The 16319-nt window shown below is 40.3% G+C and overlaps 2 long non-coding RNA genes across 8 annotated transcripts; both read right to left on the reverse strand.

Annotated features, from left to right (window-relative positions):
* Positions 1 to 386: 386 nt before the first annotated feature.
* LOC111946863 lies at positions 387 to 5878 on the reverse strand. 2 transcript variants are annotated; one of them, XR_002872664.1, is made up of 5 exons: positions 4079 to 5878; positions 3912 to 4006; positions 2694 to 2831; positions 2148 to 2277; positions 387 to 514 (listed from the first exon to the last, which is right to left on the reverse strand). It is a non-coding gene; the product is annotated as an uncharacterized LOC111946863 (long non-coding RNA). The 2 variants fall into 2 exon arrangements; XR_002872663.1 differs by lacking the exon at positions 3912 to 4006.
* Positions 5879 to 5954: 76 nt separating this feature from the next.
* Positions 5955 to 11170, reverse strand: LOC111946862. 6 transcript variants are annotated; one of them, XR_002872658.1, is made up of 9 exons: positions 10922 to 11170; positions 10083 to 10402; positions 8085 to 8261; positions 7921 to 8008; positions 7208 to 7805; positions 6991 to 7135; positions 6826 to 6908; positions 6626 to 6700; positions 5955 to 6346 (listed from the first exon to the last, which is right to left on the reverse strand). It is a non-coding gene; the product is annotated as an uncharacterized LOC111946862 (long non-coding RNA). The 6 variants fall into 6 exon arrangements; XR_002872659.1 differs by lacking the exon at positions 10922 to 11170 and having other exon boundaries at positions 10083 to 10154; positions 10296 to 10688; XR_002872661.1 differs by lacking the exon at positions 10922 to 11170 and having other exon boundaries at positions 7208 to 7357; positions 7419 to 7805; positions 10083 to 10688.
* Positions 11171 to 16319: the final 5149 nt, after the last annotated feature.

Raw genomic sequence — 16319 nt, forward strand, 5'->3', positions numbered from 1 at the left:
GTTTCTTATTGTGTTCATGTTTTGTTTGAACTCATTGATAAAGTTAGAAAAATGGGGGGGGGGGGGGTATGATTTCTAACTTTGTATTTATGAATAAAAATAAAAAAAGGTTAATGATGTAGAATTGTTCTTTTTTATGGGATGGACAGTGGGTGAGGCACGACAGATTGCAGTAAAACAGTCAAACTGCTACCACAATAGCGTTGAACTTCTGTTGAGAATAATTCATTCATAAATCTGTCTATATATTAGAATATCAGCATCTGGATCATTTACGTCTATTTTAACATAAAAGAGGCTAAAAGAGGACATAACATCAACAAACAACAACTACTAATAAATATTATAGGAAATAAGGAAACTAAGTATAAAAAAGTAAAACAAAATAAATGTACATAGTATATTATTTATTATTGTAAATAAAAAAATAAACATGTCTGACTAAGAGTGGGGGTTGAGGTCGGGGTTTTTTTGTCTCTTTTTTGGGATCCAGCGTAGAGGCCATGACCCCCCCCTGCAAGAAAAGTAGAGAAGGTTCAATCAAACAGTGATGGAAGACGATGGGCTACAGTTTGTTCACTCAGTGCTTACAGGGCGACTGTTTTTAATTTGATTAGTGTCAATTATCCTTTGTAGGAAATATTAGTATTATTCAAATATTTATGAATAATTACATTATTACATTGATTTTTAACGCATAGCACAAAAGCATCAAATAATCAATATCTAACAACTTGTAGAACATGAATAATAAAACTTGGACATGCATCCATCATCTACCCCTTTTGACCTTTTATTGACAAAATTAGAAAATATTTATATAATTTTAAATAAACAAAAAAACAAATTAGGCTGATTATTATTTGGACTTATTTATTTGCGACCAAGCAAAAAAGCTGATGGAAATTCATGTTGAAGAGGCATGTTGCTGGATTGTCCGTACGTATTTTAACCATAACCCCGCCTTCTTTACTTGCAATTAGGCACTTCAAAATAAATAAATAAATTCATTAATAATATATACAACATAAAACATGACTAGCACTCCATTAACTCCATCTGGGTTTCATAAATAAAATAAAAACGTTTACCACTCAAAACAATCATCAGAACTCTAACACAGTAAATATGCCAAACAAATTAATAAAAAAGCATTTATATACGTTAGAGTTCTACTTTAAAATAGTAATAATGTAAAATAAAAACTGCTCCTTTTTTCTTTAAATGTCCTTATTGCATATTAATCTTTTCCTCCAATCACACGGCTGCATTCTGAAAGATGAAAAGTGTAAACTTGTTTAAGAGATGTTTAAGAGGACTACTGTAAACTAAGATAAATGTGTTAGTTAAAATAAAGTAATAATGCATAGTTATTTTATAATAAAAGACTAAAAAAGGCAAATTAATAATACAAAATCCAAATCTTTACAAATTCTGCAAGTATTTTGTCGTATTACTTTTTACTGGTGGAAATGCAAAGAAAGCGAGCGACAAATTAGAAGAACTGGTTTGAACATGAATTATTGCACAAAGACGGAAAGGTGGGCGTGTCTCCAGGAAAGAGATCCTCATGACAACCAACATGATTTTTGATACGGAGGCTGATGCTTCAAGGAGAAAAGAAACGTCAACAGCCAGTGCTGATCAGAACACAATCCAATGTTCTCATCGTTTGAATAAATCCTGAAATGTTCATCTGCTGGTGTTTGTCTGCATTTCTTGATGAAGTTTTGCTGCAAAATAAACCCATTAACCATCACTGTTCTGTCTGTGATGGAATAAACGCCAGGGCTACTATGGGAAGATATACGGTAGTCAACATTTTCTTGGAAAGGATTCTTTTTAAATAATATTTTATAGAATCTTTTAATAGTGTGTAAAATGTTTTTAACTACAAAACATTTTAATTGCATGTTATATGTTTTATATCAACTGTAATGCCCATTAAAAAGAAAAGCACAAGTAAACTTGAACTGAATTATTTCTTTCTTATTAAAGATTTGAGGAAAAGTGTAAAAATAACCACCAGATGAATAATTCTGTATTTTCATATTTCTTTGGAGAAACATTTGTTGAGGATAAAAAAACACAGGAATTTCTTAAAAACATATCATTTTTGCTAACTGTGCAGAAAAATAAGATTGTACCAGGATAGTAAAATGTCCGAAGTTGGCACACTGGTGGACGGCTGTGGGGCTGAAGTGGTGGGAGGATGGATGTCTGAAACGGTTGATGGTTGGACGGCTGAAGCACTGGAAGGCTGCTGGTTTTTCCAACCTTAATGGATGAAAATGATGAAATGATTAGTGTGGTTGTTTTGGTGAGACATGACCAGATCTGCTGACGGTTCACAAATGAAAGTTTCTAATTAAACTAGAGTTCATGCACATTGAAGTCATGTCATCAAGCTTCCATGAATAATGAGTTAAAACAACAGACTGAGGTGAATGTAAAATTATTATTACCAGTATACCTGATACAAGGCCTTCATCCAGTCAAAGCACGTTTCTGCTTGATCAGGGAACTTAGGGCAACTTAGGGGGCACAACATGTGTGTGGTAAGAGGCGGGACTTTTTGGCAGGTTTGGCAGCAATTTTTGTATCGTCATCGTCAAAATTTAAATTATCATATAACACTGTGAACAGATCGACAATTGGTTAATGACTCTGAGTCACAGATGGTAAATACATACCAATACAGACACTTCATCACATGTGAGGCGTTCTCTTTTGGCCTGAAATCTTTGTAGCCCGCCTTACATTTGGATGTTTTGGCGGCCACAGCGATCACAGTTGATGCAAGAAGTTGTCGAGCCTCGTGGCAGAGTCAGCTGAAAATAGGAAAAGCAGAATTTTTATGTCTCCAGTTCCCCATTCTGATAAGATTTGGGGAAAATATTGCCATATTAATGACAATGGTTGTTAGTTTTACAATTAAATTAAGGTAGCAATTGAAGTCTAACAGTTTTGTAAGAATGTGCAGGTTATTAGTTCTGAATTTTAAAAAGAAAAGTTATAAAAAAAGGTCATGAAGACTTGGTTTTGAGCTGAAGATGTCTTTCCTCTTATCCAAAAATGATTTCTGGAATAAAACTGGTAAAAAAGCAGTTTGACTGGATCAGAGAAAAGGTTTGAGCGAGTGTGACGTCACCCATTTACTTCCAGATCCTCATAACAAAGTCAATTCTGTCGTCGTTTCTCTGTGATAACGACGTCACCACGTTGGAGCCAGTTGACAGTGATTGATCTGAGTCAACGTTTCTATGGCAACTACTGTCGCCAATCAGGAGTAAGCTGTTGAAAGTCCACACTGCTTCCACTGAAAGTGAGCTTGGTGGAATTTGTCAAACAAACATTCAAGGTGGCACATGCTATTACTGAGGCATCTGTTGGTCAGTCTATAATTTGAATAACTTGTGATAAAGAAACAGTTTTGTAAAACAAATAACTGGAATTAGCAAAAACCTGTTTAAAAGGGTATCACAACAAGAATGGTTAATCTGACCCATAGAATGGCTGACTGACAGCTGTTTGTTTCTCTTTAGAAGTCTATAGGATTTTGGCTCCTTGTACTTCCTGTTTGGAACGTGAGGGGGAGGAGTCAGTCAGTCCAGGTCTCTGAGACAGAGACTGTTTTAAAATATTTACAAAACCAAGTCCAGATGATCGTTGTTACAACGTTTTTTGTGTAAATTTGGAGAAAACCCCTAAATAGGTCAATCATAACACTTTAATATATCAGGAAATTACTGTTCCTTTTTTTGCCGGGAAACCGGCGGTGGCGCGAGCGCTGCCATAATCATTAGCTAATGTAACCCCGATTCTCACAAACCTCCCTTCCTCTGCTCCACCACAATAACTATACAGTCGAAACAAATAATTAATACATGTTTCTATGATGATCATAGTACCCTGCAGTCGTGTTACGTTCAGTCTCTCGATGGAGGCCGTATTTTTCAGCACCGCTCCTCCGTCACACAGTAATAACAACAACAGCTGCATTCATCTGTCAGATGAAAATACTTTCAGATGATCATAAAGTATTTTCATTAATGCCTCTTGTGTTTACATTTCTTACCTTTGAGACTTCTTTAGCTCGCGCAGAGATGCAGAAAGCGCGACAACCAGATTACCTTTATTGACGCCCAACACCCCCCGACCGGCGCGCGGACACGTGGGGGTGGGGTGGCTTTATGTGCACGGCGCGCACGCATGCGTATTTGCACTAAAATTTTCACATGGCCTCTTTGGCATATAAACCTAACATTTCTATCATTTGTGTCTAAATTACGAGCATTAGATAACACAACTTGATTTGTGTGTGTCAAAAAATATTTCATGTTGGGTCTAAATCAGATAAACATTGTTCATCACATCAAATATTTACATATTTACTGTATTATACTGTTTTCATATATTTGTTACTTTTATCATCTAAATTGTCCTAAGATTTATGAAAAAATGAAAATCACACACTGAAAAATAGGGTTTGCTTTATCATTTTATTCTGCATAATGGAATGTTTGGCTCAAAACTGAGCTCTTTGGCATCGACTCAACCATTGGGTTTGGAGGAAGAGAATTGCTACCTATGACCCCAAGAACAGCTTCCCCACTGTCAAACATGGAGGTGGAAGCATTATGCTTTGTGGCTATTTTTCTGCACAGAGCTACGTCACCACGTTGATGGAGCCATTAATGGAAAATCTTGAGTGAGAACTTCCTACCCTCCTTAAGTCAGGACCCTTCAAATCAGTCATGGATGGGTCTTCCAACAGGTTAGTGACCTAGAACTTACAGCCAAGGCAACCAAGGAATGGCTGAAGAACAATCATATCAAGGTCATTGAGAGGCCCAGCCCATGTCAATCCTATGGAGAGATCTCACAGTCGCCAAGCAACAGCCACCAAATATTCATGATGTAGAAGGGTCAAAAGAAGGGCAAATACATTTATATAAATTCTTTCAAGTTGATTTCTTTCTAGGTTTGCAATTCTGCACAACAAACAAAGGACAACAACTTTTTTTCCTCCAAATAAAGGCAAAAACCTTGAAACTTCATGTGAGTTCTTGGCAACTGCCATTTCCCAAATCCTGCTCATACTGGACCCACATCTCCATGTCTTGGATATAAGTAATTAACTTGCCAATAACAAAGACTTATGAAAGGTCACTGAGGTGAACTTTGTAGACAAGTGCGGAAACTGTATAGTGTAAGGCTGATCGGCAAATAAAAGACCATGAAAGTCATCTTGGACTTTAGTAGGCATAGAGGAGGGTTCACAGCTTCCCTTTCCTGGGCATCCCCATCTCAGCTGATCTAACTTGGTTTCCTAACATCCAGGACGTTATCAACAAGGCACATCAGCACGTCTGAAGCTGCTGGCAACCTACCGCTCAGCCAGTCCAACTGCATCATGGTCTGGCTCTCAGATCAAACTGAAGAAGAGCAGCAGAAGCTTCAGTGCTGAAGATACTGGAGCAGATCATCGGCTACCCCCTTCCCTACCTGTCATCCTGTCTGAGTAAAGGGACGTGTCAAGGACAGCCCCCTTCCTGCAGCTAACATACTGATACACATATCACTCCACACTTCTAATATTCTTAATTTCTCATGTCATTTACCCCTAATTTAAGATAACTCATTGTCATTTTGCTACATTTTACTTCAGTCTTGCTCAATTAAAATGTAGTCTGTACCCTGACAAAGGATTTGGAGATGCATAGCACATTATATGAGTTTAATAGGTCAGTGTTTCATTCTAAGGTGTTGGACATACAAATCAAAGGCCAAACGTTTGAGATAAAATGAGAAGTGTCTTCAGCACAGGTGTGAGCACTGAAATGTTTAGCTAGTGTTGTAGAAACTTGAACGGAGGTTAAAAACATAATGTAATTGTTGAAATTTAGGTTGAAAAAACCTTCATTGGTGCGGTGCAGAAAAAAAATCTCTCATTTCAATTAAAAGTCATTTATTTATTGGTACAAAGTTGAAATGAGGTTTTCCTTCTTATAAGCCTTTTTTAGGGGTGGAGCTGGGGCTTGAACTGCAGAAAGTCTCCTCCTCAGCAGACAATTAGTCCCTCATGTTCTCTCTCCATCAAGGCCTCTGTGCTGCCTGAGAATGAAATGAAGAGGAAAACACATAAATGCCACAAGCCCTGGACATCCATGCAGATCACAAAGAGAAACCTCCTGGCTTTGCGGGGCAGAACCTTCCAAAAGCTGGGAGGAGAGCTCTTCAACCACACTTCAAGGACCCGCACTGCTGCTGGACTTCACCAACCACAGTCTGGTCAGCAGCATGACATCCTAGAGCCTTTAGTTCTTTACCATGGCACCATAACCTGCAATCCATCACATCATGCTTGATCAGTTATGCAACAACTTTAGAAAGTGTAACCCTTGTGCTATCCTAGGCACTTTACCATTGGGAGTTGGGTCATCTAGACCCACTAGACAGTGCTCTGAACCTTTTTTCTTCAATGATTTGTGATCTTCACTGGTGTCCATGGATTACATGAAATCTTTTCACCTTTATCCACCTTTGTCATGGTAGGGAGAACACCTCAATGGAAGGGGGGGGGGTCATCTAAGATAGCACAAGGGTTACAAAAGATTTTTACCATATGCTGATTCTTGTTTTCCTGATGCTCAGACAAAGCCCTTCAGTATTTTTCTCTGGGTCATTTTGATTGGTCCTTGTGGGAAGAGATTAATGTATTAATAATACTGAAGAAATCAAGAGATATTCCACATCAACAGCATGAGAGTAACATGAAAGAAACAAGCCAACATTTATCTACAACATTACCACAGTCTTTACCTGGAGGTATCATTCTGGTAACGTCTGCTCCAGCTTTTCTGACTTCCGCTTGTTCCAGCCACCGGCCTGAACGGCGAGGATGTCTGTGCAGAATGAAAGGATCAAAATGTATTAAACTGAGAAAACAAATTACACAAAAAGGATGCATCTTCAATGAGTATTTACCAGTTTTTGACACATATGTACTCGGAAGATGTGTCTGCTGAAGAGAGGAAGCTGTTCAGTCGGTTCAGTCCCTTTCCCTGAAGTTGTCCCTTCTTGATTTCATCCTCGGATCCTCATCATTTCAACCAAAATGTATGTTTGCAAACTTTTGAAACATAAGGGATTAGAAAAAAACTCCAACAGGAATAATGAGAAATAAGCCGTTGATAATTATTACCTCACACATCCAAGAGTGAACTTGAAAAGGACACATGTTCAACAGGTCCTGCCTCTCAGGACACGGAAAACCAACCTTCTCCAAATGCAATCAGAACTCGTAGACTACATCAGAGCAGAAGAACTGCAAGGTCTGTGGAGAAAGCCGTTTCTGCAAATAGAAGGGGTTCATGAAAATATCTCAACGGAACAGGTTCAGGAAGCTCGCTCACCTGGAGAGAGCTCTGAGTGGAGCCGCTTCCACTCTACATCCAGAGGAGGACGCCTCCCTGGGGGGGGGTTCCATGCATGTCTCACTGGGCAGAGGCCCTAAGGAAGACCCAGGACACGCTGGGGAGACTACGTCTCTCAGCTGGCCCCGGGGTCCCCCAAGAGGAGCTGGAGGAGAGGGAAGTGTGGGCATCTTTGCTTAGACTGCTGCCCTCACAACCTGGTTCTGGATGAATGGAAGAAGATGGATGCATGGATGGAACGTGTTCAGTCCTTTCAGCAAAACTCCACGATGGCAGACTGCGATCCTTCCTCATTTACTTTGCCAGAAGACTTTTTGGAGGACTCTGGTGCTGCCACAAACTTTCCTGCTCCACATCTCCAGGATTCTATCAAAACAAATGAATATTGTACATAAACATGATGATATGACACAAAATACATTAAGACATATAGGCAGGCGTGTTCATTTTCTTAAGGAAGAAGACATTAAAATAGCTTTACATGTTCTATTGCCCCATGAATGCAGTTCACAAAGGAGGTCTCCACAGTGTTTTTGGTCAGAAACGCATCTTCAAAATAACCACTGAGCCTAAAAGAACAGAAAAGTTTACATAAGAAAAACATTTATACCATCAAAAATGTAGGTGGAAAAATTTTTTACACACCCCAGTTGGCTCTCAAAACAGTACATTTTGCAAGTTCCATCCACTGCTACGGCAAACATGGAGGGAGAGCATGCAGGACACTGAAACAGATGAACCTGACAGCCTCTCCATCTCAAAGTTAGCAGAAAATCAGTCCAGGAACTATTTGTGCATGTTGTCTCCAAATAACTGACCCGTCTGAAAGAGGAAAGGGAAAAAAACACGAGGTTCTTTTATGTATATACATACACACATACAAGAATCAGGAATCAGACTTTCTAACAGAATTTTTAGCTATTATAAAATCGTTCCCAGTGTTTTTTTTAATTACGATCATTTTGTTTTTAAAGACATTTTTCTGCAGCACAGCAGCTCATAAGAATTTCACCTCAGAGCTGTGGTGCAGATGTTTGCCTCTGCTAATTTCCCATAAACCGTTTGTTGATTCTCTCTCCCGCTAGCTTATAGCACCTCACAAGCCCTAGCCGACATTAGCATAGCAAAAAAAAAAAATCAATGAGCAACATTGGAGCTATCCATGTGTACACTTTTGAGCCAGATACTAGCTCAGACAAGGGAACTCAGGACATTAATGGATCTACTGGTTTTTGTCTGCAAATGGATGCATCAGAATTGGAGCGGAGTAGAGACTTTGGCCCATTCATGGCAGTTAGAGCGTCACAACTAAGAGCTTTTTGAGACAATGAGTTTCATCTTCTCCTGATCCATCGAGATTTGAATAAATACTCAGAAACAGTTTTAATCTTATATTATTCTGTATATGTTTATATTTTTGTTAATGTTCTCAATAATGAGAAAAATGTTTGATCTTAAAAACGTGACTTCCATTGGAGCGGCTCTTTAACTTTGTTGACAACGCTAGGATAAATAAATGTGGTCAGCCAAATCAGCCATAATTGTTTAGACCAGGGGTTTGCAGCCTGAGGCTCCACAGCCACAAGTGGCTCCTTGACCCCTCCTTTGTGGTTCTCCGACAAAAAATAAAAATGTTTTTAATTCAAACAAATATCCTATTTTTCAGACGACACAGTGCATCACGCAAAACAAAACAGTCAGATAAGTCAAACTTTACTCAACTTGGTGATCTACTCAACAGTTGAAGCAAAGTATTACTGTGCCAGGCTCCTGACTACAGTACCCATAATGCTTCAATAATCTATCAAGCGGTAATGCACAATATTTTAAGAAATTCCAGCATTTATGACCAATTTTTTTAAACCTGACAACGTACCACAAAAAATCAATTTGAGGTCAATACGCACAATTTAGAGGGCCTACACCATGCTAGCCATTTAGAATAAACTATTTCCTCGATCTCTGAGGCTCCGCCTTTCTCTTCTTGTGGGTGTCGCCTATTTCATGACATCAACCTAGAGTCGGCGTCGGCAGCGTTTCTGCGTTTCTTCCATCCAAACTTTTGCAAAGATGGATGTGCATATTGTGTAATGAAAGCATTTTGCTGATCACCGCTAGCTCCATTGAGGAAGTGGGGGTGTCTGTTAGCCTGGAGGCGGTTTAGCTGCACAGGCTCTTCCTGGAAGAGGCTGCTCCTCACTTATGATGACGTCACAATGTGAGGACCCTCTTATTGTGAATTGGGAGGGGCTGGTGCTCAGAGGGTTTCAGAGGAATGTTGAGAGATGCGTGAATGGATCAAAATACCGCTGTGGATTAGTTTTTGTGAGGAATTAACATTATAATACACTTTAAAATTTTAAAAAGTTGATATTGCATGATATAGGCCTTTAAAGAAATACTGGCTGAGATGTACTAACAACATAAAATCTACAATGTGTAAAAAAAAGCCTTTGTAAACCCCAGTAGTTATCCAGTTTCCAAAATAACATAAATGCAAATGAGTGTTTGATTTTCTAAACGCTGAAGAGACACCTTGTGTGTCCTACTGAGTTCTGCACAGTGAGACATTAGAAAGGCTCTTAGCTGTTTAAAGGGCTGCAGACCCCCGTTTCTGGCTAAATGACCCAAAAGGAAACTTACCTCTGCGGAGACCACGTGACGTTTCCGCCCACGTCCTCTATACAGAAGAGGCCTTCACCGTGATGCTGCGGCCTTTTAAATTTAAGATGGAAAAACGCCTCGTCATTCAACGTTAATCCTAAACAGCCAACACGTTTTTACTAAAAACCCATCTCTGGTTTCCCAAATCTAAACATTACATTTCTACAGAGAAAAGTTCAAAGCATCGCCCACCTTCCAGCTGTCCAAGAAGTTCTTCAGCCGCGCGCCTTCCTGCGGGTTCATCCGGGGGTTTTCGGGGGAGTGGGGTGGGGGTGCCCGTATGACGCTGCGTTCACTGGCTTTTCGAAATGCGCACTTCATGTCAATTGGGGCAAATTGAAGGCTTAAAAGCCTGATTACTTTAGATAATATATCCTATTTAATATATCCTATTTAAAACTTTATTGAGAATTACTACAGGAAACAGTGATGAAACCTTTTTTAACAGATAAATTAGAGCACTTCATTGTAATACTATAATATATGAGATACGTCAAAAAAATTGACAGTTAAAGAAAAAAGAATATAATAGATGCTAATATTTTATAAACTCCATCAAAATAATTGTTTCATCTCATTTATCATAATATTTATAGGTTTTTTTTATCACACACCATTAGACTCGTAGTGTAAATAAATTAAAATGCAGAAAAATCAATTTAAAGAACTCTTTGGTCAGTCCCTGAACTCAACATTTTTCCGGTTTGTTGTCACATGTCAATCAAAGCCTAATCGCCGCAACAGCAACACGGAACGAGAAAACCTATACACGGGTCCCTAGAAATGTAAATAAAAGAAATTAATAAATCGCAACGTACCTTTTTACGAGATTTTCCACAGGAAAAAAAGAGAAAGGCACGTCACGTGACCCACGTCAGCCTGCATATATTTATGGAAAAGATCAGACGCGTTCAGATCCTTGAGGAAAAGTTGAATGTAACAAACAAACTACGAACTGCATGTCTGCAATGAATGGATATTATGAAAATAAAGGGGATATATACTGCTAGAAATGTTTTCAAAAATAAATCAGTCCATATTCACTCATATTTTACAATTTTCTGCGGAAAAAAAGAGAAACATATAAGTCACGTGACCCACGCGCACGTCTGCAGATATGAATGAAAGTTAACGTGTTTCTCCAACGTAACACAGAGCCTTTGGGAGAAAAAGTTGAACGAAACAAGCAAACTACAAACTGTATGTCCAACATGAAAGCACATTTTAAAAGAAAATGGTATATTTCTCACTAGAAATGTTGTCAAAATAAAAATTAGTCCTCAAAATATCTTGTTTTATGGGATATTCCACCGAAAAATGAACGTGCATCCGCCATGTTTTTTGCTCACGGCAGGCCAAACCTCCAAAGTCACGTGATCCTGAGAAGACTTGTAGAAAATGAATAGAAAAATGAAACGTATCCGCCTCACAGTTTAGGGGGCGTTTTTGTAAAACTCTCACGCATTTTCATGTGGACAAATGTAGCTACTACACATTTTAGGATGAGACTGGGTTGCGTGGAAAGTTAGATCTATATTGTATTGATCTCTTTTGAAGGAAGCATTTAATGAACTTGGTCATTTCTACTCCTTGGCGAGCTTTTTTTCTGTCATTTTTGGTTGAGCATTTAATTGAATAATTTGAAAATAAATGATTACCTTCCTAATTTCAGTCCATCTCTTAGTTCATGCATCCCTACAAATACCCCACGGTGATGACTTGACTGAACCCTTCTGCTTCACAATAATAAGTACTAGAACAATTGTAACAAACGCCACAGTTGTTCGAGCACCCTTGTTCTGCCAGACCCTGGGGGTGTGAAAAAAAATGTTTTGATTAAAGGACGGTATTCAAATATACACTTTAGTTGAAGCAATGACACATCAAACCAGAACATCATATCTGCCAAGTGTCCTTCAGTGTTGGGGAGAGAGGAGGTGTGCAATATGTCTAGAAAAAGCAAAGCTTTACATAAGGCAGCATTTTCATACATATACCCCTTGTGCTATCTTATATGACCCCACCTTTGCATTGACGTGTTCTCCCTACCATGACAAAGGTGGATAAAGGTGGAAAGATTTCATGTAATCCATGGACACCAGTGAAGATCACAAATCATTGAAGAAAAAAGATTCAGCGTCTAGTGGGTCTAGATGACCCAACTCCCAACGTTAAAGTGCCTAGGATAGCACAAGGATTAAACAAGAAACACAATTGAAGCTAACTAAAGAAAAGGTGGGAACTTGAGGTTTTTTTGTTTGTTTGTTTGTTTTTTTATTGGGCTCAAGCAGAACTGCCCACTTCAAACAGGATCTATGATCGGGCTTCCATGGGTTCAAAGACTAAAAATTGAATAGATATTTTTTATAGTGTCTTTTTTTTAACCTGTCCTGTCCAACAGCTGGGCAAACAGATGAGAGCTGAAGGCCTCTTGTGCTGGACATATTTTACTTTAACAACAGGGATAATATATCTTCTGACAAACCAGAGGTATGTCTGAATAAACCCCTTTAGTAATCGATGCCAAACTTTATTTGTTTTAATCATATTTGAAAATCTTTTGTGTTGGACAAAACGGAAAAGGAAAGGACGGAAAAAGAGAGAGGGATGTTAGAGAGAGGGGGAATAGTAGGTTGATTATAGAAAGGGGGGGGGGGGGTAAAACCATGAAGCCGCATAAAGCAAAAAGTTTCTGGATGGTTATACTTATGATGGTGAGGTTCAGATGATATTTGTGCATAGGTGAGCTACACCTGTGCTCAAGTGAGTGTTTATGTTCTTCTAAAATGGATGATGGAATGTAAAAGAAGGAGGAACCCCCCCCCCCCCCCCAACGCCCGCACGGTACCAGATAGAGAACAACCGCCACCCAGGCCAGGCCAGCACGACCACGGGGGCCCCCAGGGCCCCCTGGGGAGAGTGCAAGCTCCAGCCCAACCAGGAAAGCAGCCCCCTGCCCCAGAATAATGCCCACAGCCACAAACGAGCACCCCAACACTACTCAGGAGTTCTGGGCATCCCCCCACCCCAACCCCAGGTAGGTGCCAGGACCCCCCCCAAGGGAGACCCACCCGAGCTCCAGGCAGCCACCCACCCGGCCCACGGTTGGTCCAGGAGAGAGCAGGGAAGGGGCCAGCCGTCCCCGCCCAGGAGCAGGACCCTCAGGGGAGGAGGGGGTCCAAAAGAAGTGTTGTAAACGTGGCCTGACCAGGCTCACCCACAGTTGGAAATTTGGCGAGGCCCAGCACTCAGGGGAAAGGACCAGAACCCACACCACAGGGACATGGACACCCCCAGGCTCAGATGTAATGTGATCCCCGGGTCTTGGTCTTGCCAGAGAGCTCAGGGATCCCTCAGCCTTTGGGGTCAACAAGTCTTCATGTACTGGTAGGTTGGAGCGAATGTGCGTTCCCATCAGCATCTGAGCTGGTGACAATCCATTTTGTAGAGGTGTACTCGGTAGATCAGAAGACTTTTTTAAAAGTCATCTCTGTCGTGTGCTTTTTTCAATAGAATCTTCACAGTCTTTACTGAGCTTTCCGCTAAGCAATTGGACTTTGGACAGTTTGGACTTAATGTTACATGTCTAAACCCCCAATCTTTAGCAAAGTCAGCAAACTCACTGCTGGAAAACTGTGGTCCATTGTCTGAAAACAGCTCACAAGGAACACCGTGTCTGGCAAACAAACACTTCAGGAAACTAATCACTGCTTTACTTGATGTTGACTGCAGCGCTCTCACTTCAGGATAGTTTGAAAAGTAGTCTGTTACCACCAAGTAACTTTTACCATTACAGTCAAACAAATCAGTTCCAACCTTACAATAAGGTCTGTGTGGAACTGGGTGAGACATCAGTGGCTCAGCTTGTAGTTTCGGCCTGTAAGTGCGGCAAAGTTCACATGAAGCTGTTATCTGGCTGATGTCTTGGTTGATTCTTGGCCAGTACATTACATCCCTTGCTCTGTGTTTACACTTGACCTCTCCAAGGTGACCTTCATGTATCTTTGAAGCTGCTTGCGCAGGGAGGTTGGAATGACAAACTTGCTTCCTTTTAACACTGTCATCCACCACTGTGAGCTTTGTTCTGCAGTTCCAGAAGTCTTGTATTTTTGAAGGCATTCTTTTTTGTTTTCAGGCCATCCTTTGAGTATTGTTCTTTTCAGTTCTTTAATGGTTTCATCTGCATTTGTCTCCGTTCGTATTTGTTCTGTTCAGTCAACAGTTACTGGCAGAGATGTCAGAATCATGTCCAGATATGCTTGTATTTCTGCACATTTTCCGCTTTCCTCTTTTTCCTCTGTGTCCACTGCTCTAGACAAAGTGTCTGCTGTGTACATGTACTTTCCTTTTGTGTACATCATGTTCAGGTCATATTTTTGCAGCCTGATTAACATCCGCTGTATCCTTACAGGACAATCACTCAGTGCTTTGGACAAGATGGACACCATGGTTTATGTTCAGTTTCCACTTCAAACGTTTGGCTACAGACATATTGATGGAACCGCTCACCTGCGTCCATGCTGGCTAATAGTTCTTTTTCTATTTGAGCGTACCTGGACTCTGCACCTGTCAACGCTCTGGATGCTTAGGCTACAGGTAGCCACTGCTCCTCGTGTTGCTGCAACGGCACTGCTCCCAAGCCATGCTGTGATGCACCCGCTGAAATTCTGGTTCTCTTCCCTGGATCATAGAACTTTAGCACTGGTTCTTGTGTCAAAACGTCTTTCAGTTTCAGAAAACCTTGCTCTTGTTCATGAGACCAAATCCATTCATTTTTCTGTTCAAGAAGACTCCTATGGGGTATTGTCAGGGTTGCCAGTTTTGGGACAAATTTGGCCAGATAGATTACAAATCCCAAGAACCGCCTAACTTCATCTTTGTTGGTTGGTCTTTCCATGTTGTTTATAGCTGATGTCTTTTTTTGGGTCTGGCTTCACTCCCTGTTCACTGACGACATTGACCACAAAGGTAAGTGTCTTCACTCCAAACTCACATTTGTCTTTATTTAGTTTGTTAGTTTATTAGGTTATTAGTTTATTTAGTCTCTCAAGTTTCACTCAACACTCTCAGTCTTTTGTCATGTTCCTCTTGAGTAGTCTCCCAGACAATGATGTTGTCCATCATGGTCTCTACTCCTGGTATGTGTTCGTAGATCATGTGTATAGTCTTATGATGGACTTCAGGTGCAGATCGAATTCCATATGGGAGGCGAAGAAACCTGTACCTGCCTTTGGGTGTGTTGAATGTACAGAGTTTTGAGCTCTCTTTGTCTTACCCCAGCTGCCAAAAATCTGACGAGGTATCTAGTTTACTGAACCACTTTGCTCCCTCAAACTCTGCCATGATTTCTTCCCTGGTTGGCAACTTGAAATGTTCTCTTCTGATTGCTTTGTTCAAGTCTCTTGGGTCTTGGCACGTTCTGAGAGCACCTGTTTTCTTTTGAATGACTACCAGTTAGCTGACCCATTCAGTTGGTTCATCTATCTTTTTGACGACCTCAAGTTTTTCCATGCATGCTAGCTCGTCTTTCAGTTTTTCTCGCAGTCCAAATGAACTTTCCTACAGGGATGCAGGACAGGAGGGACACTAATAATCCACGCATATCCTCTCCGGGTAAACATCCTAGTCCTTCAAAGCAAACTTTGTACTCTTTCATGAACGAGTTGTTATCATTTGTCACTTCTGGTGATGTCACTACAAACACACTTTAATTAGGTTAAGCTGTACAGACGTGCTTAGTCCTAGAATCGGTTAAACATATCCACAACAAGCAGATGTGCTTGTATTTTTGTTTGAATGTTGAATGCAGCCTCCTTTTACAGGAACGCGTTCGCCTGTGTAGCCAGTCACCTTGGTTTTTATCTGATTAATTTTGCACAAGACAGAGACTTTTTCTCTTTAATCTTGGTGCTCACTTCTGACACCATGTGTTGTCTTGCGTATCTTAAAGTAAGCCACGTAAGTCACTGTAGCTGGGTTTCTAAGACTATTTTATTTAACTGTCTCTTTCAACATACTACACAGTGCATAGCAATCAACAGCTGCCTAGCTCTCTGCTCAGTGCACTAGCACATGACTACTCCCTAAGCATTCTGGGTAAGACATGCATGCTGGGTAGTGGAGTTCAACACAACTAAATTCAATGAACAACAGTCATTGGCTTTCCTTAATAAATGTGACCGTTTTATAAAATGTTGGTGCCAGTTGTTCCCAAAA

This window comes from Oryzias latipes, chromosome 22 (assembly GCF_002234675.1).
Source record: "Oryzias latipes chromosome 22, ASM223467v1".
In the NCBI taxonomy this organism is placed as follows: domain Eukaryota; kingdom Metazoa; phylum Chordata; class Actinopteri; order Beloniformes; family Adrianichthyidae; genus Oryzias; species Oryzias latipes.